Source organism: Bactrocera latifrons, unplaced genomic scaffold (genome assembly GCF_001853355.1).
Source record: "Bactrocera latifrons isolate USDA-ARS-PBARC rearing strain unplaced genomic scaffold, ASM185335v1 scaffold_9, whole genome shotgun sequence".
Lineage (NCBI taxonomy): Eukaryota > Metazoa > Arthropoda > Insecta > Diptera > Tephritidae > Bactrocera > Bactrocera latifrons.
Window position 1 is genome coordinate 1,510,986 of NW_017537600.1, and position 26,541 is coordinate 1,537,526.

Genomic DNA, 26,541 nt, shown 5'->3' on the forward strand with positions numbered 1-26,541 from the left:
TTAAAAACTTTGTCGATTCGACGAATGAAGCCAATTTGCTTTGAATTTATACATGAACATTTTGGAATACTTCAGCTGAAATTTCTGGAACTACATGATTCTTAGCGTTCAATTAAGCATTACAAGATAAAAGTGTAGTTCCAGAAATTTCAGCTGAAGTATTCCAAAATGTTCATGTATAAATTCAAAGCAAATTGGCTTCATTCGTCGAATCGACAAAGTTTTTAATGTGCTTTACATTTTCGCGGAATTTCCAAAAGCCAATACAAGCACCTACAAGTATACTAAAATGTATATTCAGCAAATACTTGGAAAATAAAATGTTAGTTTACCCTGGAGGCACATTTTTGTAAGCCTCGACGAAATTTTCATTTCATTGCGCATTGCTACGACATTGTTTGGTGAATTTTTTACAAATGTCAACACATGCTTTTAGGCGGCAATGCGGAATATCTTATGCGATTGCGTGTAAAATGAGCTACGTACATTTATAGCACTGTGCTGGAAGCATCTAAGCATTGAATTCAACAAGGTTTTACAACTCTTTTGGCAACTGCGCGTGTGAGCGCCTAAAAGTAGCTTACGTTTTCTTTTGTCAATTATCGGCAAGGGACTATGTCAAAGTAACGCGCCGTATCACTACCTTTTTGGGCGTTTTTTGCGCAATTCTATCAAAGTTGTGGTGCGTAGGAACTTTTTACTTAGTAACCGCGAACATCTCGATGTCGCACATAATTGTTGCTTGATTTTTGCCATTGCTACGTAATTATTTTTATTGGCATTCTGATATGTTTATTGTTGTAAGGTTACAATTTGCCTTCAATTGTGGGACTTAGCATAAAAGGCGATGCGTATTCGCATCTATGCGCCTAGAGGTATACTATACAACTAGTAAAATTTTGAATTTTTTACAGTTTGCTTTTATTTTTTATAATATGCTTAATGTAGGTAAATAAATTGTCAATGGCAGATTAATTTAAACAAAAAAAATAAAAAATTGTTGGTTCATAAGCACTTGTCACTAAGTTACTTCAAATATCTGAATATGGCATAACATTGTTGCCTACTTTCTGTTATTGCTGCAATTATTACTTGATTGTTGTGTTGGTACATTTATAGTTATCTGATCACAATTTACTCATTATTGTGTGATTTTATACATAATGAGATTATTTCCAAATGTGCGCCTAAGTGTATACTATATTTTTTCAAATGCACACAACTCATATAATTGATGGACTTTTAAGGCTTGCATTTAGTTGTCGTATTTTAAAAAATGCTTTCGCTTACAGATAGATATTGGACAATAACAAATGCTCTTAATTGTCGTGCGCCCAAAATACTTTCATTTCAATATCAAATGGTAATATTCTGGGATTTATTTTTTCACTTTCATTTAGTTTTTATATTTGAATAAATGCTGTTCCTTCACAGATAGATAATTTGGAAGTAGCTTAGTTTTCAAACAAGGCGAAGTAAGTTTTTGAAAATTGTGGTCGTTCCTAACGACTTGCTGCCAGAAATATCTGAATTTCGCAACGAATTGTTGCCTGGCTTTATGTTATTGCTTCAATTATTATTTTCCTAAATAAGCTCTTTTATTTGTTATTGCCCGGCTAAATTTGCTTTCAATTGTTAGATTTCGTACGTAATAAGAAGCATATTCGTATTCGTGCGCCTAAAGGTATACTATACCTTTTGAAATTGCACAAAACTGTATAAAAATGTATACAAACACAATCAGTTTCTATTTTTCGTATTTGATTATATGCTGAATGCGTTTATACATAAACATTGGAGGTCACTTCCATTCGAAATAGAAAATTGTATATCGATGTGAAAAATGTTTTGAGACCACAAAAATCATGGAATTAAGCTAACATTTTAATCATATTTTATAATTGCAATATATGTGAAAATTCCCAATGTCCATTGGCATCGCTTTTTTACATTTTAAATGGTATGTTGTACTTTATTAACGCTCCACTCTCTCTGCTGCATAGTTTCAACATTGTTCCCACTGAGAGTCAATAAACCTCTTCTAAAATATACACAATCCATTAAAAGTAATATTAAACTGAACTTGTCGACACGCCTGAAGTGCACTTGAAAATGTCATAAACCGATTGTGTTCCCAACTGCGACAAATTTGTTTGCTTTACTATAATTGTAGGCATTTGTTAACATTTTAAATATTTTTGTGTTATTACTAAATATCAAGTGCGATATTATATTGCACTTATGCTGGCACTCAGCAGCTCATAAATGTTAACAGTGGCCACTTGATGTCATATTAAAATTTTATCGTGTTGAAAATGACACCGCTTTTAAGTAAGGGCCTGCGCTTGGACAAATAGTGCAAACAAAATATGAATATTAAGATTTGAAGTGGTTGAAAAAGAAGTAGAAAAAAAGAAGTGGAAATTATTTTGGGATGACTTAAAAATTGTTGGGTAGTTATTGGTTTAATTTTAAGTATGCAAAAGTTTAAGCGCCAAAAAGTAGGCAACAATGTGGCGTTACTACAATATTTTTTCATCAAGAAAATTTTAGTTTATAAAATAGACTCGGAAAATGTTACAGTCAGGGTGATTTTTTTACTTTCCAGTTCTGTTAAACATCGTTAAAAAACTCACATATTCGAGCTGTATAATGTTATCTACCCATGACATTACCTATGAGCAGCTGACATTATAAAAAACATAATTGCCACTTCTTTTTGCCTCGCCAAGAAGCATTAGGTGGCGTTATTTTTGTATTTTGATTCTTTTTATTGAATACATTTAATTTCAGCAAATAATTGTGTCAGCTTTTAAATGTAGATTCATCTTTGCTTCACTATGTATTTAGCCTTAGGCACAACCTTTAAGGATAAGTTGGATCATTCATTTCGGGCAGTAAATATCAGACTTGACTTTAACTTAACGTTTCAACTCGCCCTAGTAAAATTTAAAAAATCTTGGTGTTTTTAATGGATTAGATTTGCTATACTGAACTGCTTATATCATATCATTCCTGGAATATTTTTCCCACATCGTTTTGCGAAACATGTCTTTGCATAGCGGAGACCAAAATTAAATTTCTGCCACAACATCCCTTATGTAAAATAAATCTGTGTAGCATATAGCGTAGCATTTTCTGACCTATCAAATATTTTGACTTCTTTTTTTTTCGGATTTAGCCTTTTTTGACTCGCGTACCTTTTTGGGGGTCCAGATTCATTGAGTTAGTGGAACATGTTTTTGCTTAGCCAAGACCAAAACCTATTTTTTCCATGACAGCTTTTATGTGAAATAAATCTGCGTACCACCATAGCTTTTTCTAACTTGTTAACATTTAATTATATATTTTGTCCATCTTTATTTAGACTTTAGCCGTAAGCATACCTTTTTGGGGGTGTAGGTTCTTTAAGTACATTTAAAAGCTTCTTTCAAAAAACTTGTATGTCAATTTCTACCTTCCTGCCTTGACTGCCTTGGTCGCCAGATTCTGCCATATAACTAATCAATATATGTCTGCTAATAGAATTATTAGGATAAAGAAATAAGTTCGATAGCTCCGGAACGTATGAAACACAGAAGTACCAGCCCTAATATATCAGTATCCACTTGAACTAAATAGGAAAGCACTCGGATAGGATGGGAAACTGTTCATGTCAGCTCTTATGTCAGAATTACAGAAACAAGAATCAAAGTTTCACAACAAAAATCAGAAGATGACTTGAAGGTTTGGATATGGCACAAAAAGGCATTACGTGAAGCTTAAACGTGGACAAGTTATTTTAAGGTGTTCCATATTTGGATGGCTTCGAACTGAATATAACATATAATATATACATCAATAAAGTTCCGATTTTGTTGAAATTTCTTTATAATAAAGAAATTAAGGAGATGAAAATTGCGAAGAAATAATATTATAAAGAGCTGAGAGCGCTCAAACAGTGTCAACTCATAAACATACTAAAATTAGCATTTATTTAAAAAAAAAAAAATTAATATAAAAACTGCTTTTAGGCGTTATGTATTCAATATTTAAATTTTGCTCCACAACTAACAACAACTAACAAATCAGATTTTAGACATTCAGTTCAATTCTACACAATATTTAACCTACAATGGAGCACAGTAAGAACTTCCAAAATATTACCTTGCTTTGTTCTTCATGCCTTAAACTAGTAAAAGTAGTTGCAAGTTACAATAATACAGCCTTTATGAAGATATTACCAATGCCTTTGCGACAATTTACCGTTCCAATTAGCAACTCTGTTATCTACGGGCATAAAATGTGTCTATACTGCGCCTGAAAGCAGGCTAATTTACAAACGGAGGCTTGGCCACAGTAATTTACGCAAAGTAGTATATAAAAGCGCACTAAAGTAGGCACGGAAAATTTTCATAAATATGCAAAGACTGAAAACAAAAAAAGAGCAACCAACGAAAATAAAGCAAGTTACGCGAGAGCGTGCGGCAGTACGACCCTCACGAGTGAGACAAGTCACTGGCTGTTATTTTATTTTTATATTTCACTGAGTAAATAAAAACAAATAAAAACAAATAAAAAAGCGCAATAAAAGCATGCACCACTAGCGCTCGCGCCTAAAACTGCACACATTTGCCTGCAGCGCCCGAATATATACGTCAATATACAAACATTGAAAAACGACACTGTTAAACAACTTAGTTTATGGCAAGGACGTTGCAGTTTTTTTTACAAAATTTTTGTTGCTGTAAAGTGTATGCACTGTCAGCAGTTCGAGTAGGTCCGTTACGCTCATGTCCTTTACGACTGCTTTTGATTTTGTTTTTGTTTGCTTGTTTGCGCTTTTGTTAATGCTTAAAAGGTGTTTGGAAATTAGAAATGTAAACAAGAAGGTAAGGCATAAAAAGAGGCGCAGCCCATCGAAGTACGAAAGGCCGTGAACGACAAACTAAACTTTAGTTTTTATGAGCTTCTTCGCATTTTCATGCGCTGTATATGCGCCTCTTTCGCACTCGCGGCCCTAATTTCAAATTCTTCTCTCTCCAAGTTAATATTTGCAGAAATGCGCTGGTGTCTGTGAATTCCTAGTAGCTCTTAGCGGCAGCCTATCAGGCAGCACAATGTAAATAAATTATGCTTAATGCGCCTAAAAATATGCCTATACCGAAAAGTTCATCGGCCAGCGTTGCATTAATATTATGAGCAGAAATTTGCGTAAAAGTTCATTATATTTTCACTATTTCAGTATGCAGTAACTTTTAATGTACTGGCTGCTGCTTTTATATCTGACAGTATAACCTTACGTACAACCAAAAGTTTTTGGGCAAAAGCGAAATGTTCAGAAATCCTACTGGACTACGTAGCGGTGTTGAGTAAATTTTATGAAAATGCAAAGTATTACTTTACTACTACTACTGATGCTTTCTAACTCTACGAATAACTTGTGCTCGAAATGTAGTTTTAATTGCATTTGAAGCATACCTTTAGGCGCTGACAAACAAAAAGTCTACTTGAAGCATAGCTTTAGGTGCTAGCATATAAGAAGTATATGTGCATTAAGGTTAGCTGATTTTAAGTACTCCAAAACGTTGTTGGCATTGCGTGCCTATTAAGTAAGTAAGTTTTTAAGGTTAACGTAAGAGACCCAATAAAATGTATATATAAGGATGCAAAACTTTTTTATTTCAAAATATATCTTTACCAAATTTTGCACAGATTTTTGTCGAAGGCAGCATAATAATATCCGAGGAAATGGTTAATTTTAGGAATCTAAGGCTGGTCGATCAAATTCAATTGCTTTTTTATATGAAAATATAACTTTACCAAATTGAGCAGAGATTTTTGTCGAAGGTAAATTAATAATATCCGAGGAAATGGTACAGTTCAGAGTCCTTGTATGGAAAACTTTTTTGTTTGGCAAGATATCCTAACAAAAGTTGGTGTTTGTATTCAATGATGAAAACTCCTTAGAAAGTACTCGAATCAGATCACTATAGCATATAGTTGCCGTACAAAGAGAACAACCAATATTAAGTTATTATATGAAATGCTTTTTTATTGAGCCAGATATTGATGTTTGGCATGGATTATTGTCAGAGGTAATGCTACAGTCTTGATTGATATTGTTCAGAAGCGATCACCATAACATATTTGGTAGTTGCTATACAAACTGCTTGAACAAAATTAAGTACTTGTATGGAAAATTTTTACTCTAGCGAGATATCCTTAGTTAATGCCTTGCTTGTCTGCATAATCATATAATAAAAAAAGCTGCTTAAAAGTACTTATCATTTTTTCGAAGCATACTTTTAGGTAAGGAAAAACAGAAATTTGTATGTAAAAGTGTATACGCATATGCTTTTTAGTGTTTACTTAACTGAAACTCGCTGATACAGCCCACACAACACAATATCTGCAAAGAGCGCCACAAATGTGTGCGCATATAGTATGAGAGCAATGCGAATTCTATAACATGCTTTTAGGCGATTAAACATTATGTTCTCGTACAAGGCTATATGAAATGATGCAGAGAGATTAAAACTTGAAAATACTTTACGACAAGCCACTTCAACAAATGTGTGTATCAACACATAAATACTCATATACCTATCATTCTATAGATGTATGTATATATGAAACAGTTCGTAAGCATTTAAAAGGATTTTAAAACGTTGTGTGTGCTTGCGATTATTTTGGAAGCTGCGTGTAAGCCAAAGGCAAACCACAAACATGACAACTTTCCCACGCCAATTGGCACATTACGCTCACTCTCCATTCCATATACATTCTTCACAAATATATTTATAAATGTCTGCCGGCTAGTCAATCAGAAGTCAGCCAGTTTGGTAGCAGTCGCCGGCAAGCTTTCAGCAAATAATTTAATTTGATAACGGTATATGGTTTCTGTATTCATTTATAACCATGGTTATGTTGCGGCATCGCAAAGCTTTTTTATTTATTTGTTTTAGCAGCGAGTTTCATTGCTTGCTGGCGGTTAAAGGCAGGCGCAACTATGTATGCTTTTAATAAATTTTTCATATATTTTTTTTATTTATTTACTTGGAAATCTTTATGCGAGCAAAGCAAGTAGAATGGGGAGCTTTAGTATAACAGCCGCCTTCACTCGTATTAAAGCGCCGCTAAGAAAGTTCGAAAGGCTATTTCTACAATATTTTTTTTTTTTTTAGTTTTTCCTCTATACATTCTAGATAAATAAATAAATAATAAATTGATGAAATTTCGAACCAGCAGCACGCATATAGTTTGTACTCATGTGTAGTATAACGAAAATATGATCAAAGTTACGCTGCTGTATCTATAAAAGCAGCAACGCAAACTCCAATGGTCAATACCACATAAAAATATATATAAAAATAGCATCAAAGTCAAAGCGAAATAATAACAGACTATATAATACATTTTCATAATGCAGCGAAAATGTATTATATATATACGTGTGTATTGGCAGCAAAAATGCTTGAATGCTGCAATATAGCATGCTTTAAGGCGCAACGTTTTGTATGCGCTGAGACTTAAGGCAAAGCAAAGTGTAAGGATTATGTTGAAGGAAAATAGCATTAAATGTGTAGTATAGCGAGATGGTAGCAGTAAAATAAACCTCGAAGAAAAATATTAAAATATAAAGATAACTTCAAGTGCGAAACTAAGAATGGTAAGGAATATAATATATTATAATAGTTCATTATATATAAATGGCACAATATTGATAAGAAATGTATGATATTTTTAGGTGTTCCAGAGCTACTAGATATGCCGAAAAGAGAAACTGTATAGCAACAAATATATAATTAGCTGAATCAAAGCAATTTGGTGTTGTGTCTCCTTTAATTATGACAATAAATTACTATAAAGAAACTTTTCAGGAGAAAAGGCATAATTTGCAAATATTTTTAATATTAATTTAAAGCACCTACTAAAAGCACATAGATACCTACAAAAAAATTGCACATATTTGTCTATCCATTTTCGTAATTTACAGCTTATGATCAAAAAAGTTGAGAGGTTACATGGGTTTTCTAAAGTAAAGAACATCATTTTTTCAACAATTTATTTTCTCATATTAAAAATTAAATTTTATTTAGAATTTTTTATTATTACAAACATATATGCACTATTATCCAAGAAATTCTGAAATTTTTGGAAAAAAAAAAATATCTTTTTTCTCTATCCTTCCTTCTAACGAATCCTGCAAAATAATAAAATTGCCCAAACTTCATTTTTGGAATATTCAGACTACAGCGCCACATATTCTTCGCGCATAGATCGGCAAAGACTGTCTTACTCAGTAAGAATTAAAATAAGTAAATAAATAGTACAGGAGTATTACGAGTTTTCTGCCTTTGCGACAGATAGTTGAAATATAATCGATTTTTGTCACCCTTAAAGTAACAAACAAAGAAAGAAATAGGTTAAAAAAGAAGAACTGACATTCACCCTTTTTTCATATACGCAATAATCTAGTGGAAAAATTTCTAAAAGCACTTCATGATATTATGTGTCCAAAGATTTAATTAATTACCCAAAAGGTAGAGTTGAAGCGCCTTTTAAGGATTCAAAATCTCTGAATAGTACCAAAACTTTCGAAGCTTATTAGCAATGGAACTTTACTCGAAATTCTGCAGACGTGTTTTGGGGATTCCCCAATTACTTTATAATGAACACTAGTATTATAGTGGCAAAAAACATTCAGTGAAGGCCGTGAAGTCATTTGAAACTTGCCTTGTCGTTAATCTACTAATGTCAATGACGATATCATCAAACACTCCCATGACAGTCGGCTCTAGGTAGACTTGGATTTTTAGCCGCCTAAGGACTGTCAACTCGGCATAATTCTGCTCCTACAACAACAAAAATATATCATCAATAAAAGTTAAAAAAAAAAAAACAGTGCTTGTCGTGTTGGCATCAGTGAGACAGCAAACGGACTCAACCACATTAATGACTCAACTCTATGATTTTTGGTTAATGTTTTATATTTATCAAATGAATCATTGCCGAACAGAAGACGTGGTTTAATGAATATAATGCCGAAAATGTCCACCAATCTATGAATGGCGCTCCATAATATAGGTCAAAATCGCAAAAAATCAAATCTGTTGAAGGCGCTGAAGACCACCAGAGCTGAGGCTCATAACAAGTTAAGAAAAAATTGGATTAAGCGTTGGCATGTTTGTATTGGCTCAGCAGCCTGTTTTGAAAGCAAGTTTCAAAAAATCTAGTTTTTTGAAATTTATTTGTTAATGCTGTATGTTTGTAACAATAAAACATTTTTAATGAATCCATCAGTGGAGTTTCATTTAGTAACTGCTAGCATAACAGGAAAGTTGTAGGCTGTTTTGAAGTCAAAAATTATGCGAGACTGCTTTTATATGCAACTCTTTTAAAAGTTATGGAGACTGAGATCTGTTAGCTTCAGAAATAATCCTCATAAAAGTCTTAAAAAACGTTCACTTAATGGCTAAGAACTGGTTTTGTACCAAAAACTATCATACATCGGACCAGATGAGAGATATCACTAACACGATTTACAAGACCCTCCACTCTCAAATCAACTTAGAATATTAATTATCCATAGTTTGAAAATGTATTACAAATGCTTAAAAATTTTCACCTTTATTTCCATTACATCTCTAAGAGCTCCATAGACCTTTTCATAAAAATTTCGCTACCTGAAACATATATCATCACATTAAATGCAAAACAACAAAAATCGCTGTTAGATATAACTACCAACAACTATTTTATAACCAAAACTCATATTATTCAACATGAGTGTATGATAACCTACATATATCCACTTCATAACCAATATATACCCACTTTATAACCAATATATAAACACTTTGTAACCAACATATATCCACTTTAACCAAAACTGAAATTTTGTTTCAACATGGGCGGTTTCAATTATAACGTGTTTTCTGCGCCTCTAAGCTTATGAATAGCCCAAGCAGTTTTAACTAACAGAAACGTGAGAGTATTGTTATTGGTTATTTATAGGACTCCCTTAGAAGAACTTTTTGCATAATTTCCAAAAATGAATAGATGTCATTAGACCAACTGAGTCGCTCCTTTTCATAAAAATTGTAGAAGTATAACTTATTATAAATCCTTAATCATCCACCCATACACCAAAGAGGTCTTGTCCCATATCCTATCTTCTTACCTCAAACCAACACTAAATGTTAACATTTACAAGAAAACTCTTTGCAGGCTTTGCGTTTGGTAGCTAAGTAAATGAAATATTGCACCTAAATATATACGCCATTAGCTATTAACGTAGTTAATTCCCCATGTCAGCTTAGCCAACTGAGCTAGCTATGAACACTAAATATTTAATGAATAAAAACCTAATGTGTGCTACGAAAGGCATATGCATATGGATGTATATATGTGTGGGTGTGTATGTAAAAAAACATATGTGGTTAGGTGTGAAGCTGATATGGGTATTTAGGTACAAAGAGAAAGAGTTCAAAATGTCAGTTACTAAGCTTTAAATTTATGAAAATTTTTATATTTATTTGCATAAATATACATATGTGAGTATACCGCCACCTAAAATGGAAAACAACGTATCATCAAATAACTCGAAATTGAATTTTTTTGCTTACGATTTATATTTTAGCTTCCGCTGTCAGATATAACTAATATATACCCAATACATAACCAATATATAACCACTTTATAACAAAACCTGAAATCTTTTTCAATATGATTGGTTTTTATTATATCGGTTTGTCTTCGCCTGTAAACTTATGAAAAGTAATGTTACATTATTTTGCAGTTTAGGTGACGATAACCAATTTATACCCAATACATAACCAATATATAACCAAAACTGAAATTTTGTTCCAATATGACTGATTTTTATTACAGCGGTTTGCCTTCGCTTGTAAACTTATGAAAAGTGATGTTACGTTATTTTGTGGTTTAGGTGACGATAACCAACTTATACCCAATATATAACCACTTTTGAACCAAAACTGAAATTTTGTTCCAATATGATTGGTTTTTAGTATATCCTTTCTACTTCGCCTGTAAGCTTATAAAAATTGATGTTACGTTATTTTGCAGTTTAAGTGATGATATGTATAGGTATATAAAATTATATAGGTTGTCATAAGAAAAGCTATGCTGTTTTCAATTTAAAATTTTCTGCTAATATTTTAGTGCTACTTTCCGGGTCCATATACATGTATCTACTCATACTTATATATAAACACACAAACCATTCATGGCGGTTTGGCAGCAATATGCTTAACTTACCAGCGGCAAAAGTGTGAAAAGGTTTACCGGAATGCGGAAATATTTTGATTATACCCACAACTCTGGCTATGCGCTCAGCTAAGAGCAGGTAGCTAGCAAGCAGTAGAAGAGTAAGCCGGAAGTAGAGACGTTTGCGTCTACCGGATAACCGGTAGTGTCTATTTTGTACCGCATCAAAACTACAACTGATAAATAGACAACCTGACCGACAGTCGACAGCGAAGAGCCAACAGCCATCAGCCGGCTAACCGTCTTTAATGTGTACATTTTTTGGCCGCAAAGCAAGTGGCGCGCACGCCGCCAGCTACGTAAGTTACGTTCCTGTAAAGGCCAGCGTTCATAACTGCCAGCAATCGAGTTGCTGTATTTTTGGGTTGCAGATTTTCGTTTTTGTGGCTTGGAGGTTTCTGTGGGCTTTTGGCCATTCAGTAGCTGGTGGCAGCCGACAGGTGAAATGTGTGTTAAGTTAAGCACACAGACACATGCACACACAAATATTCGCCACTCTGGCTTGCAATCGTAATAAGTTTATAGTATTTCTCTTTGCTACCTGTATGTATCTATGTATATTTGCAAGCGCTGTATATCTGTAAATTTATAACTGACAGCAGGTGATTGAATTATTTATTTATGCAGGTCACAGCATTAAAAAGGTTGAAGCGCTTAAGTGGCATAGCAATGCCGGTAAAATTATAAGTGACATATAAGCGAATGTACTCATATAATACATACATAACTAGTACGACTGGCTAAGTTGTATTGTTGGTACTTTGTTTGAGCATACAATTAAATAAAAAATGTAACTTCGGACATCAAAGCTAACAATTCATAAATAGAAAAGTTCCCATACACAAACTTAATTATTTTTTGGTCGGCAGCTATAAGCTATAGTAATCCGATCTGAATCATTTACTTAGAGATTGTAGTATTTTCTTACACAATATTTCGTGCCAATTTTCGTGCAGATATCTTGCCAAATAAAAAAGTTTTTTATACAAGCACTTGATTACGATCGGTGAGTTTATATGGCAACTATATATTACAGTGATCCGATCCGAAGAATTTCTTCGGAAAATGTAATATTGCCTTGCAAAATAATTTATGCCAAATTTCTTGACGATATGTTGTTAAATAAAACAGTTTTCCATACAAAGGCATAATTTCGATCGTTCCATTCGTATGGCAACTATATGTTATAGTAGTCCGATTTGGATGATTTCTTCGTATAGAATATCGTCGCCTTGGCCTTTAAGCCATAACATAATTTCGTGCAGATATCTTGTCAAATCAAAAAGTTTTACATATAGAAACCTGATTTTCGTCGGTCAATTTGTATGACAGTTATATGCCACAATGCGTCGATCAGAACGAAATCTTCTAAACTTGTAATTTTATCTTAAGTAATAATCTAAACATTATCTTGGGGATATATTGTCAAAAACAAAGTTCTCTATACAAGGACTAGAATTTGATCTGCTGCTTTGTAGTATGGCAGCTATACGCTATGGTAGTCCCATATTGGCGGTCTCAAGAAATGATCGGCGTTTTGGAGAGAAAATTACAAGTGCAGGATTTCACATATATATCCTGAAAACTAAGCAACTAGTAAGCATATATGTAATACAAAGCCACGAACATTTCTTTCTATCTGTTAGAAACTTCGTAGTTTACTAGACAATTTTTAAAAAATTAATTCTCCATCTTACTAAGTTTATGTGATTACTAGTAAAGTTTTTTTACGGATTTATAAATATTGTTTGCGGAAAAATTCATCTAAGACTTCAGAACATATTGATATTTGAAGAAATTTATATCAACGAAGAAGAGCAAAAACAGCATATCGAAAAAATATGCAAGTGATTTACCACAAAATTCGTGGCAACAAATTTATAAAAAAAAAAAATAATTCAATCACATTCTTTATTTTTCAGAAATTTTGCTTAGACGCAGGGCTTTTTATTCCCCATATTACTTTAGAATGGCATGATGAATAAAAATTGAAAACAGGCGGCTAACAATTTTTACAAGTCATAGCATCAACTTCCCAATTCTAGTTGATATCTCTAAAACAACTTTGTATGACAACTCAAGCAGAAAGTATGGATAATGTTGTCCACTAAATCGGAAGTCATGGTATGCCATGAATAGCATTTTCAACATAAACATCTAAGGCTAAGGAGTCTGGTTTATTTCTAAATGCTAGTGATTTCAAATAACCCCATAAAATGTAGTCTAATGGTGTTAAAGCACAACTTCTTAGAGGACATTCAATGTCACAATTGTTTGAAATAATTAAATCCCAAAACTTTTCTTAAAACTACTTCGCTTAATGCACATGCTGTGTGACACTGAGTCACGTCTTGTTGGAACCCGCAGTTGTCAAGACCAACTTCTTTCAATAGCCGGCATTAGGAGTTGGTTATTATCAACCTATACTGCTCTCCATTGACAGTAACGGTGTCACCCGCTTCTGAGCGAAAGAAACACGAACCATTGACTAAACCACACCAAAAATCACACCAAACTGTCAATTTAGGTGAATGCAATGGTTGTTCGTGAATAATGTGTGGATTTTCGTCGCATCAAAGGCCTCCGTTCTGCTCAATGCCGCACTATGTAGATAAAAGTTAGCCTGATCAGAGGAGATGAGTTTCTTAAAAAATCGTTATCGCCTTCAAGTTGTTCCAAGGACAAATCAGCAATTTCACGACGTTTACGGCGTTTATTTTGATAATAAAATTGAATAATTTGTAAACTTTGTGCTTGTGTATATTTTTCCAGTATGGATCTGTAAACATTACTGAGTACAATAAAAAATAGCAGCTTATGATAGATTAAAAGGAGTCGAAACGAAACTTCAATATCATGTCATGTCTATCGGAACACCCGCTACAAATTCAACGGGTTATTCAGATATACTTTTTGTACTTCCAGCTCATTTAACACAATCTAGACAACTTGACTCGTTTGGTTTAAATTAATTCTTAATTTCAGCTCAATTATTTTATAACAGTTTTCAGTACTTTTATTTTTAGATTAACCAGATAAGTTGATGTTTAGCTTCATCTGTCATTACACATTTTAATTTAGATAATCAATTAAACTAATTTAGCTCAATCATTTAATTCTAGTAATTAAACAATTTCAAAATAGCTGCAGAGCTCAATTAAGTTTCATTCAATTTATATTGATTTAATTGTCGACTACTTTCGGGTTAAATTAGTCAATTAGCACATGGCACATTTAATGCTTGAAAAGGAAACTGTCGGTTAGCTCATTTGAAAGGGAAAGTAGTAAGGTTTTTTAATAATATTGAAGATTTCTTAAATTAAACTGTGTCGTCTTTCACTTTAACTTGGTGTTATTTAATTCAAATTTTGTTAATGAAAGAATTTCAGACTCGAACTAAACTTCATTTAATTTATTCAAACTCTCTTTCAATTATTACTCAACTTAGCTCAATTTATATCAGGAACATAAGCTTAATTTAGTCACTTATCACATGACATGCACATTGTAGTGAGTTGATTAGTGACGTTTTCTACTACTTGAGGATTAGGTAAATTGACCCCACATTGCTTTCTCTAATTTTGTTTACTTTAGCGCAATGATTTAAAATTAGTAATAGAACAACCTTATTTTAAGAAAATTGAATTTATATAAGGCTTAGCCAAATTAATATATCTGTTTAATTATCGTCTTACACAGTGGCCTAATTTAGTCAATTAAAACTGGCTGCTTTAATGCGTTCAAGGAAAAATGTTAGTTGACTCATTCAAAAGCCGGTTTGAAACGTAGAAATTTTAATTCAACTAACTAATGAATAAATATCTTATAATTGTTACTAAACTTATTTTAATTTTTGTGTGTTTAATTGTCATCACGAACATAAGCCTAATTTAATCAATTAACACAACACATGGCATATTGAAGTAAGTTAATTATTGAGGTTTTGAAATACTTGGAGTTCACACAGTGCTCGCAAATGACACCGCTAATACGTTGAAGGAAAACTGTTAATTGACTCATTTAAGAGTCTGTCTAAAACTCATATAGGGTAAATTTTCATTCAATTAACTCATTTGAAAGTTTTCTAAATTTACTAAAAATTTACTTTTTTTTTTCAATTAATGCTACATTTTTATGTTAAATCAACTTTAAAAAAATTCAATTGCGAAGGTAATTTATGTATTTGAGCGTTTTTATAATTTGATTCACATTCATTAAGTTATTAGTAATCAATTCATTAATCATTAAAGTCCATTCTATTTGATGTTAATCGAAGCACTAAATTTTGTGTTATTATATTTTATAAATTTTAATTTGAACACAAGTGGAGCAGAGCATTCTTCCAGTATAAAAATATTGAAATCAGCTTTCAGAAATATTTTTAAGTTTGAGTAAAAAAAGAAATATTCAAAATAATACAAAATAATCACAATAACTTAAATTCCTTTCCATACGAGGCGTTGTTGTCAAAATTATCAAAGTAGAAAATTGAATTTACCGTTAAATTAATTTAGAAGTTGCTGTGACGGGTCTCCGCTAAAAACTTTATTCGAGTAAATAAATGCGTGCGATTGTAGGATTGCAATTTTTGTGCGATTTATTTATTTAGTATTTCTATTTTATTATGAAGATCACTTTTATTATGAAGACTAAATATCACTTTCTCGATTGGATCGAAAGAATTTTTTGCGCTTAATAACAATTTTCAACATTCGAGAGATTATATTTGTCAAATTATTTTATTCACGATTTATTATTGTTGTTATTTTTAAGGTGAAGCGTTAATTTTCGCGCGATAACACGGAATCTGAATTGCATAAATATATAGAACAACTGTAAACTTGAAACAAGTAGCACGAAAACCAGAAGCGCGACGAAAATACTGAAAACAAAAACCGCGGCTTAGAATGAGCCAGGAATTTCGACCGCCTTGCACGTTATATGAGATTAAACGCATAAATTTCACTAAAATTTCGCTAAAACTAAAATGATCGAAACAAAAATTAAACAATTACAACAGCACACGCGATTGTAGCAGCACCGTTAGCTGCTTGTAAAGCGCTTTAAGGCCACGGGGGAGCCAGGGGCAACTACATGTATAGTGTAGGTCAGGAAGAATTTCGTGCGAATGCACGAAGTGGCAAATTTTATTCGTGTAATAATAATATATATTTTTTTAATAATTTCCACAATTGCCAACTACACTTGCATTTCATACAATGGAACACTAAAGCACTTTGAAATTTATTTTTTCTCTTGAAATTTTCACACAATTTCGTTAGCGAAATTTCTTGCCTTGGTATGTATTTTCTTTTTTCACTGCCACACAAAAAAAGAAGCGTACGACGTGCGCGTATCGTTAACTCGCATTATTATCCTTTACATCCTGGCCAAACCCGAAATGCTACTAAACGTGTCCCAAAAAACTAACACGATGCCTAACGGCGGCTAACGGCACTGCTTGCCAAGGTACGGGTACACGAGCATGCTTCGTACCTTCGTTATTCAACACGAAGAGTAACGTCGTTAGAGGAAAGGCGAGCACAACATACTCACGAGTAAAGTGAAGTGGTGAAACTGCTAATAGTGAAGTCATGTGAGAGAGATTATCCTTGTTTTGAGCGTAGCTAGGTGAGAGCTGGTGAGTACGAGTTGTGGTGGAAGTATAGGTGTTGAATTTTGCAATTCAGCGTGAGAATGAGTAGTCATAAGGATGTTATAGTTTTAACAAAGAGAAGTGTTTAAGAGCGTTGTGTAGCGTGAAAGCTTTTGTGGTAAGATTTTGTATTTATGGTGAAATATGGTGGATTCTTTTTAATTTGAAAATGCAAAACCGTCGGTTTTGTAATAAATTGTGCGATTGATGGCAAGTCTTACAATACTATATAACATGTTTTTGAGTTTTTTAAAGAAAATATTGGACTTTATTTAAAATCTTAATGAAAAGTCGTAGGTAAAAGCTCGTAAAATAAATAAATTTAATAATAATAATTAAAATTTTACAGTTTTTCTAACTAAAGACGTAGCTTCGGTCATAGAATTATAAATCGATATTGATCCTTAAATTCCTTCAGCGAGCAGAGGATAAAATCTGAACGCGGTAAGGTATATCTGTCACAAGCGGCTACTAAAATCTAATATGCTCTATGTCCATTATTTGGCTTCTAGGGAAATAACTGTTTAGTATTGTCATAAATAATACTATAATACTCATTTCGAACTGATAATATAGACTTTGAATGAGGTTCTCTCCAATGGAAAGGTCTTTGAAGTTCAAGCGACAAAATTTACCACTCATTGAGTTTGAGCGATGCTAAAGCTACAAGGTCTGACCGGAGATTCAAATCTGGTACAACGCGGATCAGTAATCCCTTGCAGTTCGCTCCAATCTCCTCATTGGGTTTGGCCCTCTGGGAAGATTCGTGGTGGCTGAGGTGTAAACCAAATGGCAGGCAGAATTGAAAATTCAGTTCGGTGCGGAGTCGCACTGCAGCCGGGTGCCAAAGTCCCAGTATGACAGAGGCTTTATGGCGGCCTCGAACCCGACCAACGTGGAAAGACTGTCTCTTCCACCTGACCAATTTTAACCAAATATTACTTGCAAAAAACTTACATTAATTGGGGCGGTGATCAACGCATTATATGTGCTTTTAAGCACCGCGAGGTAAAGTCATCGGCGGCAAGTACTCACGTAAAAATACAACGACTGTTATTGTTTACCCTTAAGTCAATCTATTGACTGATCTATAGTCATTAAATAATAACTAATTTTTAGGTCCGATCAAATTTAATTCTCACACAATTTGCAAATATAATAAGTAATTTAATAAGTACTGATCATATACCATATCAGATGGGGACTGGTTCCTCGCTTTAGATAATGTTTTTTAATAGGTTAGAATGAAATAAGACATATACCATATATCTATATGTCGAGTTATGGCTTTACCCGATTTTACATAAATCATACCTGGTCCTTACTGAAATGCATCGTTTTAAAAATTTTCGGAGATTTTATATTCTTTTCCTTTTGTTAAGTCGTTTAAGCAATCACTTGGTCCTACTATGCTACGAGTATATGATCTATTATATTTTCAATAATATTTCGATGACTGAGCAACCTTTGTTTATATAGTAATATTCAAAAACAATAACTTAAAGAAGTGCATTACAATCACAATATATTCCTTGAAAGATTTCAGAAAGAATACTCACGCGAACTATTTGGACGAAATATCGAACACTGCTGCTGCTCGCAATATGTTTGGAACCAATAATTCTGAAAGTCAATCTGAAACGAGATAATAAAACAAATACATTATTTTCGATACAATTTAACCAACATATACTAAAAAATATTACTCATAGTTTTCAAAAAAGTCTTGCGGTATTTTCGCTAGTTGGCGCTGAGAGCGCGTAGTTCTAGTTTTATTCGTCGCATCGGGTCATGCTATACCTTTTTGGAAAGCTCATTTTACGCGATAACACGTGTTTGATTTATTGTCGTTTCTTTTAAGTCGTTCGTGAGTTATAGCGTCGCAAACATGGACCAAAATAAAGAGAAAATACGGCATATTTTACAGTACTACTACGATAAAGGCAAAAATGCATCTCAAGCCGCCAATAAAATTTGTGCAGTTTATGGACCCGATRCAGTTTCCATTCCCACCGCACAACGATGGTTTCAACGTTTTCGTTCTGGTGTAGAGGTGGTCAAAGATGCGCTACGCTGCGGAAGCCCGGTCATCGGAAATTGCGATAAAATCGCTGAATTGGTTGAAAGAGACCGGCATAGTAGCAGTCGTAGCATCGGTCAAGAGCTGGGCATGAGTCATGAAACCGTTATAAACTATTTGATGAAGCTTGGAGTCACTAAGAAGCTCGATGTGTGGGTGCCACACGAATTGACGCAAAAAACATCTTTGACCGTATCGACGCATGCGAATCGCTTCTGAATCACAACAAAATCGGCCCGGTTTTGAAGCGTATGGTGACTGGCGATGAAAAGTGGGTAACGTAAGGCGCAAGCGGTCGTGGTCGAAAAGCGGTGAAGCGGCCCAGACGGTGGCCAAGCCTGGATTGATGGCCAGGAAGGTTTTCTGTGTGTTTGGTGGGATTGGCAGGGAATAATCCACTATGACCTGCTCCCCTATGGCCAAGCGCTCAATTCGGACCTGTACTGCCAACAGCTAGACTCTTGAAGACAGCACTCATGCAGAAGAGGCCATCTTTGATCAACAGAGGCCAAATTGTCTTCCATCAGGACAACGCCAGGCCACACACATCTTTAGTGACGCGGCAGAAGCTCCGGGAGCTCGAATGGGAGATTCTTTTGCATCCACCGTATAGTCTGGATCTCGCACCAAGTGACTACCGCCTGTTCCTGTCCATGGCGAACGCGCTTGGTAGTCTGAAGTCCTGTGAAAATTGGATCTCCGAGTTTTTTGCCAATAGGGAAGCGAGCTTCTATGAGAGGGGCATTATGAAGTTGGCATCTCGTTGGGAACGCGTCATCGAACAAAACGGCGCATATTTCACTTGAATCGCATTATTGTACCCAATTTTATGAACAACTGAAAATTCAATAAAAATACCGCAAGACTTTTTTGACAACCTATTAAGATATATTTATAACAAAAGCTTTTATATAGGGCCAAAAGCTCAGACACAGTTTGTAATTCAAGGTACAAAGTGGAGATCGTTGCAGACAGAGCGAGATTAGATGCTATTCATTTTTCAGTGTTTTTTCATCGACAGCTCAAAACACTATATTATATAAAATGAATCGAAAGAATATTTGAAACTTTACATTTGTACCATAGTAAAGCACTTAATTAAGCCATAGAACTCTGTAATTTGGCACAGAGGATTGCAGAGGCAAGAACGTGCCCAAAAGATTTCAACTAAATTCGGTATAAAAACATTCATTTAACATTCTTATATCACAGTGTGATAATGGGCGAATCGGACTGCAACCATGCCCACTTCCACTAAATTCCATCGGATACTTTCCTTTCCAGTGTACAAATAAAAAAAAAATCATGTAAAGAGATAGAACGTTGCACGAATTATGCCTTTATCTTATGCACTCTTATGGCCATACATTTTCCAAATCCCTCAAAAACTGTTCCAAGCCCCTAGGTACCGTATACTTGGACCCCATTACCTATAGTTGACCTTTTATCACAAAACTCGATTAGAGTGTGAGATAAGTAATTGAAATTCAAGGATAATGCTTCCCTGACAGTAGTATTCATGAGTGTCAAAACTGGTTTGAATCGTTTCAATACTTCCCTTGACTCTCTTATAAATACATATGGTAACTCAAATACTTTTGAACTTCCAAGTGACTTTATCTCTCAATGAAAATGAGAAAGCGCTTTCACTGATAAAAGTGTTTCTTTGTGCTTAAAATAGATAAACTTGTGCTAAAACTTGACCTAGTCCCCATATAAGACACATATGTATATTAACAGCCTCACTTTGCTCCAAAGGATTGGTGATGGTATGTGCGGTACCTTTATGAATTTCAGGGAACATTTTATTTGTAAATGGTATATTTATGGTGTGATGCATGGGTCTATACTAACCTCAACTCCCATATAATACATTTTTGTAATGATTTTCGGTTTTCTAACAAACTTTTCGTCGCATATGTCGGTCAATCCCTGAGTCATATATGTAAGTATATATGCAAATATTGATGTAATGGTTTGGATTCTGAGCCTCTGGTTGGAGTTTTGCACTTTAAGGCATATTCGTGGCTTTGACTCTTGCAAGTTGAAGGACTATCAATATATTCGACTGCACCCGAAGTCAGGTATTGCTTACTTGTAGTATATATATTTGAGAAAAAACAAAATATTATAAGAAAGAAAACATAGGAAAATATTTAGAACTACTAGGCTGCATTGTAGATGCTATATTTAAAATTATATCTGCTCAAACTTGATTCGGAATGACCCATTTCGAAAACTTTTTTCTACGTCCGTACGAAGATTGATCACCATGTGTTAACAGTGTGTGTATGGCTGGAGATTTTTACCTTGAAAAATTAGTTGGCCAATGTGTTTGTTTGAAGTTTTTCTAATGGAGCCACTGCTACGGAAAAGTGTAAAGCTGTTTTGGGTAGTCTACTTTATCACGAATTAAAGTATTTGAGTGGCGAAAACTAGCCTCATGCGTGATGAGTTATGAGATATAAGAAAAGAAAACTTGAAAAGCGTGGGATTGGCAGCAGTGAGATAGGAGAGATCGCACGATATTCAATTTAATGACGTCATGCGTTTTGCTTGGTGTTTTGTTAGAAGTCGCAAAACAGATGCTTGTCAAAGGAACTGATGCATTCAGCCATGATTGTGACTGTCATTTAAGGCAATAACGAACCCGGAATTAGCACGGAGTTTTCGAAACTGAAGACACTAAGAGTCATTTACTGAACTCACTGACAACTAAACCCAGCTTTGTTATATGGTACTCAAAGTGTCAGTTGATCTGTAATTTGGACTATTTATTCAAATACGTTTCAGAACCCATCTACAATTAGCGAGAAAACTTAACGTACTTTGAAAATCTCTACTCAACCTAATTAAACATAATTAATTTCATGAAAATTAAGCAACTCCCATTATCCTTTTTCCCTCACAAGCATTCGTCTAAAAATCACTTTTCCTCGTCAGCAAATTCAAATGAAATAAAAGCAACTCATTAACCCACTGCAAATTTTATATACTCTTCAGGCAATTTAATCATGTGTTAATGACTATATTTTTGACATTAAAAAGTGCTTGCTTGCTGCGTACGCAGATGTCTCATTTTATTGCCACATTGTACATTCGAAATCGAATTTTCATTTTAAGCCGCTGTAAATGCTTTAACCAAAGTGCAATTAAAACCGCATTTATAACCCTCAGCCGACCGCCGAGGCTCAACATAAGGCATAATATGTATGCACCCACATACACAGAGAAACAAGAAAATGCCAAACACCCACATATACATGTAGTACTAGTAAGCTGTGGTACACTCGACATTTGAGAGTGCTCCAAAGATATTATACGCTTTATTTAAAGCCGCTCCAAATTCACCACAGAGTACGATTACAGTTATTTCCGCTTGCGGCCGAGAGGCATTTGAATGATTATCAACGAAGTGACTGACGACTAATGGAATTACGAGTAGGAAGTTCATCATAATGGTTAGTTAGCGAATGAACAACAAAAACAAAACGACAACAGGTGAATTTTCCGGCGGAATCAGRAAGAGAGAAAGAGAGAGAGAGAGAGAGCAAGAGGCAAAGAGTAAAATAAATTCAACAGAGAAGAAATTTGTGAATTTTCAACGGCAAATAAGAGTTCGAAAGAGTTGTACTACCAAGGTTGAAACAAGGTGAATATCGGAACTCAACAAGATACAAATATACAGGCAAATGTTGAACCGCTCATGTTCGTTTCGAAGCGAATTCGAAGTCGCACTCGGTCCAGGAACTACCAGTCAAACTACATTTACTATTTAATTATAATAAATTTGCAATTGCAAATGCATTGTATTATTCACCACACATAAAATCCAAAATAAGCTGCAATGTAATAAATTTTAAAGCAACATAAATAAACAATTTGTGTCTTAATGAGGCGATATTACCCAGAATACATAGTGTGGATATCATTAAGAAAAACAACGCATCTCACATTAACCGTGGTGAATATAAAATTCTGTAATTAATTATAATTGGCGCCTTAATGTAGTTCTTACAGCAACTATTACAAAAGTATTCTGTTATCAGTCAGTTTTACAGCGAGTTTATATTTTCAACAACGAGTGGTAGTTATAGAATCACTGCAAACAAATGTTGTTATGTATTGAATTCAACTCAAGTAAAAATTCACCACAGGTGATACGAAACACCACATATGAGAATTATTCACCTCACAGAAATTTGTATATGTTTTTATTATTGTAATTTTTACAAGCAAGTATTTCAAATGTGTTCAGTTAACAGTTAATTTTACAGTGAATAACATTTTCATCACACCGTGGTAGAATTGAAACAGCAGAAAAAACTCAATAAACAATTGGTAGCTATAGAATAATTGCAAAGAAATGTTGTTTTGTATTGAATTCAACTCAAGTAAAAATTCACCACAGGTGATGCCAAACACCAAATATGAAAATTATTCAACGCAGCAAAAAACTCATCAAAATTTGTATATGACTTAATTTATGGTTAGATTGCTCAACACAGCTATGGTGAAATTTATAAACTTTGTAGAAGAAATATACCACGTAAGAAATGCACCACGCTCGCACATCTCTTATGAATGCTTTAACTTTAGGCACTGAGCATAACAAATTCCCTCTCAGCATAACAATTTAACTCTCAACACGAAATTCACCACCATATGTGCACTAGAGAACTTCGGCTGCGAAGCACGTCAGCCACTAATAAACGCTTCAACGATGCCAAGTAGCATTGACTTTGACCGTGTTCGGTGTGTCGCCGCCAACAAATTCAAATTCAGTTTCAGCTCGTACAGCAACGAGTGCGGAACGAAGTGGCCGAGGCGACGAGTGTGTGCCTCTAGCCGAGTGCAAAGTACTCGGTGGGGACGATTTGTGTGTGTGTGACGAGTGTGCTCCGTTTCGTTTGTGTGACTACGAAGAGAAGACGCATAATATAATTTTTGGCGCGCGACATACGTCAAGGCGCCAATATATATTTTTGTTGGATAAACAAGCAAAAGCACGAAATATACTTTGAGGCGCTAGACAGAAATGTACTTAGTATCAAATGACAAATTGTGTGTGTGTATATACATATGTGTTAAGGGTATTTTTTTTTCGTTCTGCCGCGGCATGATGAGTTGGACCTTTTCGCCGACATTGGTCGTCGCCACGGTCGCCGCCGACAGCGAAAATGCGCGTGTGGTCGCTTGTTGACGCTGACATGCAGTGACAGTTAACATTTGTTTGAAAAGGCAGCAAAACTGAAAGAAACAAACAACAAAAAGTGACAACACAAAAGCACTTGAAACAAATGTGGCAACAGCAACAGCAAAAACCAAAAGAAACAACAACGCGCACACGCACACTCAACGCCGCGAGGCATTAAAACAATAGCGTGCTGCGTGTTTGTGTGTGTGCATTCGACAGTGAAGTGAGCAAACGCATGTGTAAATTGTTATTGCATATGTTTAGGCGCATAGCCCCGTGAGACGTTTAACATAATGCGAACGTGTTAGCACCAGTCTACTTCTTTTCCACACAAGCGTGTACGTGTGCATATGTATGTGTCTGTGTGTTGTGAGGTTGGCACAAAATAATTATAAAAACAAATACAAAAAGACCATGTGTACTGACTGACATTTTCAAGAGTGTTGTCCAGAGGCAATTGACGTAGGCCGCAGCGGTGTCAGCTATTTGTTGGCCCAGCACCATTACATGTATACGTGGCAGTGTCGCTTTAAATGCGTTCGACGCGTTGGGCTTCACCTTCATTGTGTTGTCATAACATAATTTTAGGCGTTTGGTACAAAGTACACTCGTCGTGCGTTACGGCTACAGCAGGTGAGTGGCAACACAGTATTTAGATGTATTTATTATAATCTTTTTAGTATTAGTCATCGAGGTGGTAGGCAGTTGTTGTTGGAATTGCAGATAAATTAGCAAAACGGTTGCTATTTGCTGTGGTCCCCATAGCGTGTTTTCTAATTTTTTTCGTTATTAGTTGGGAATTTCCGTTTGATGTGCGGGAAGTGTTTGACTGCTTTATTACTGGTTAGGAATAACGAGAAGTTTTGCGATACACTGTAGTGAATAAGAAGGAGGAGTTAAATCAACGAAATATGGGTGATGAATTAACTAAATTAAAAAATAATGAAATGTATTGTAAGCGAAAAAAATTTAAAAAAATTCATATTAAAATAATTATGGGCCTGTTAAAAAAACCTGAAATAAATCTACCAAAAAAATACTAAAAATATAGCTGAGTATTCAGCGCTTTCAGGCAATATTTAAGGGATATTTATTAGCAATAGCAAAAAATGCGCCATTACTTATAAAGAGCCTAGTAAGAAAATATAATAATTTTTATAATATAATTATATTTTTCAGTAAATGACTTTAACGATGTATAGTTACCTCCTACTATGACCAAAAATAGTAAAACCTTTTTATTTAAATTTCACGCGAAAGTTCATTCTTCGAAATATTCTTTGTCTAGGTTGGTATGACCGTCAGTGACATATGTGCCAAGTGTCACATCAAAGTAATCAGTCACTACTGTGTATAGTATACACTTGTCTTTCTGAAGTACACAAAGTGCTTTCGGCGATTTTTACGTTGAGTGAAATTATTCAACAAAGAAATTCCATTAAGTTTTGTATGAGGAATCAAATTTCTTGTGCCATAAGGTACATAATGTAGGAAAAGGCCTTCGGTGATGATTGTTTGTCGCGAGTGAATATTTTTGATTGGTACAAAGTATTCAAAGAGAATTGAGAACGCGTTGACGACGAAGCACGTCCAGAACGACGATCAACAGCAACTGATTATCAGCACGTCAATAAAACAAAGGAATTAGCGCCTGAGAATCGACGATTCAGAGTCAGATATCTTACTAGTAACGTTGGAATATCGGAAGAACCAATGAAAATAATTTTGAAATATCATTTCACTCAAAATATCACATCTTTTAACTTTTTCGAAAAACAGCGTCGCGTAATCATGTATGAAACTATGCTTTCCGACACCAGGATGTCATGAAACGTATTATTACCGGCGATGAGTCGTGGATCTATGCGTACTCAAGCTGAAAAAAACACACACAAAAGTGGGTCAAAAATCAAGTTTGTGTTGGCAGTTTTCTTCAGTTATCGAGGTGTGGTGCACTCCGAGTTCGTTCCGAACGGTCAAACGGTTAACTAATACGATTCGGGTCTTCTGCGTCGTTTGTGCGAAGATGTTACGTTGCACCGCGATAATGCACTGCCGTACACTGTATTCATTCTTCATGAATTTATGGCAAATTGTTCAACCAATATCGGACTGTAACTACTGTATTCGTCTAATTTTACTTTTTATGACTCCTTTTGTGAAAGATAAGATAACCTTCTCAGACAGTTCTATGATTACTTGACTCAGTACTGTTTGAGTAAACGTCAAATATCGGTATCAGCAAAAAGTAAATACACACTATTTTATAGTTTTACTATGATAAAGATATTGAAAATGTGAATAATGTTAAATGGACTTAATTTTCTAACCATC

The 26,541-nt window shown here is 34.5% G+C and overlaps 1 long non-coding RNA gene across 1 annotated transcript in view; it reads right to left on the bottom strand.

Annotated features, from left to right (window-relative positions):
• The window catches only part of LOC108977468, a 316,378-nt gene that overhangs the window by 60,231 nt on the left and 229,606 nt on the right, over window positions 1–26,541 (bottom strand). Inside the window, exon 4 of the long non-coding RNA XR_001994038.1 lies at window positions 18,490–18,565. This is a non-coding gene — a long non-coding RNA (uncharacterized LOC108977468). The remainder of the gene's footprint in view (window positions 1–18,489; window positions 18,566–26,541) is intronic.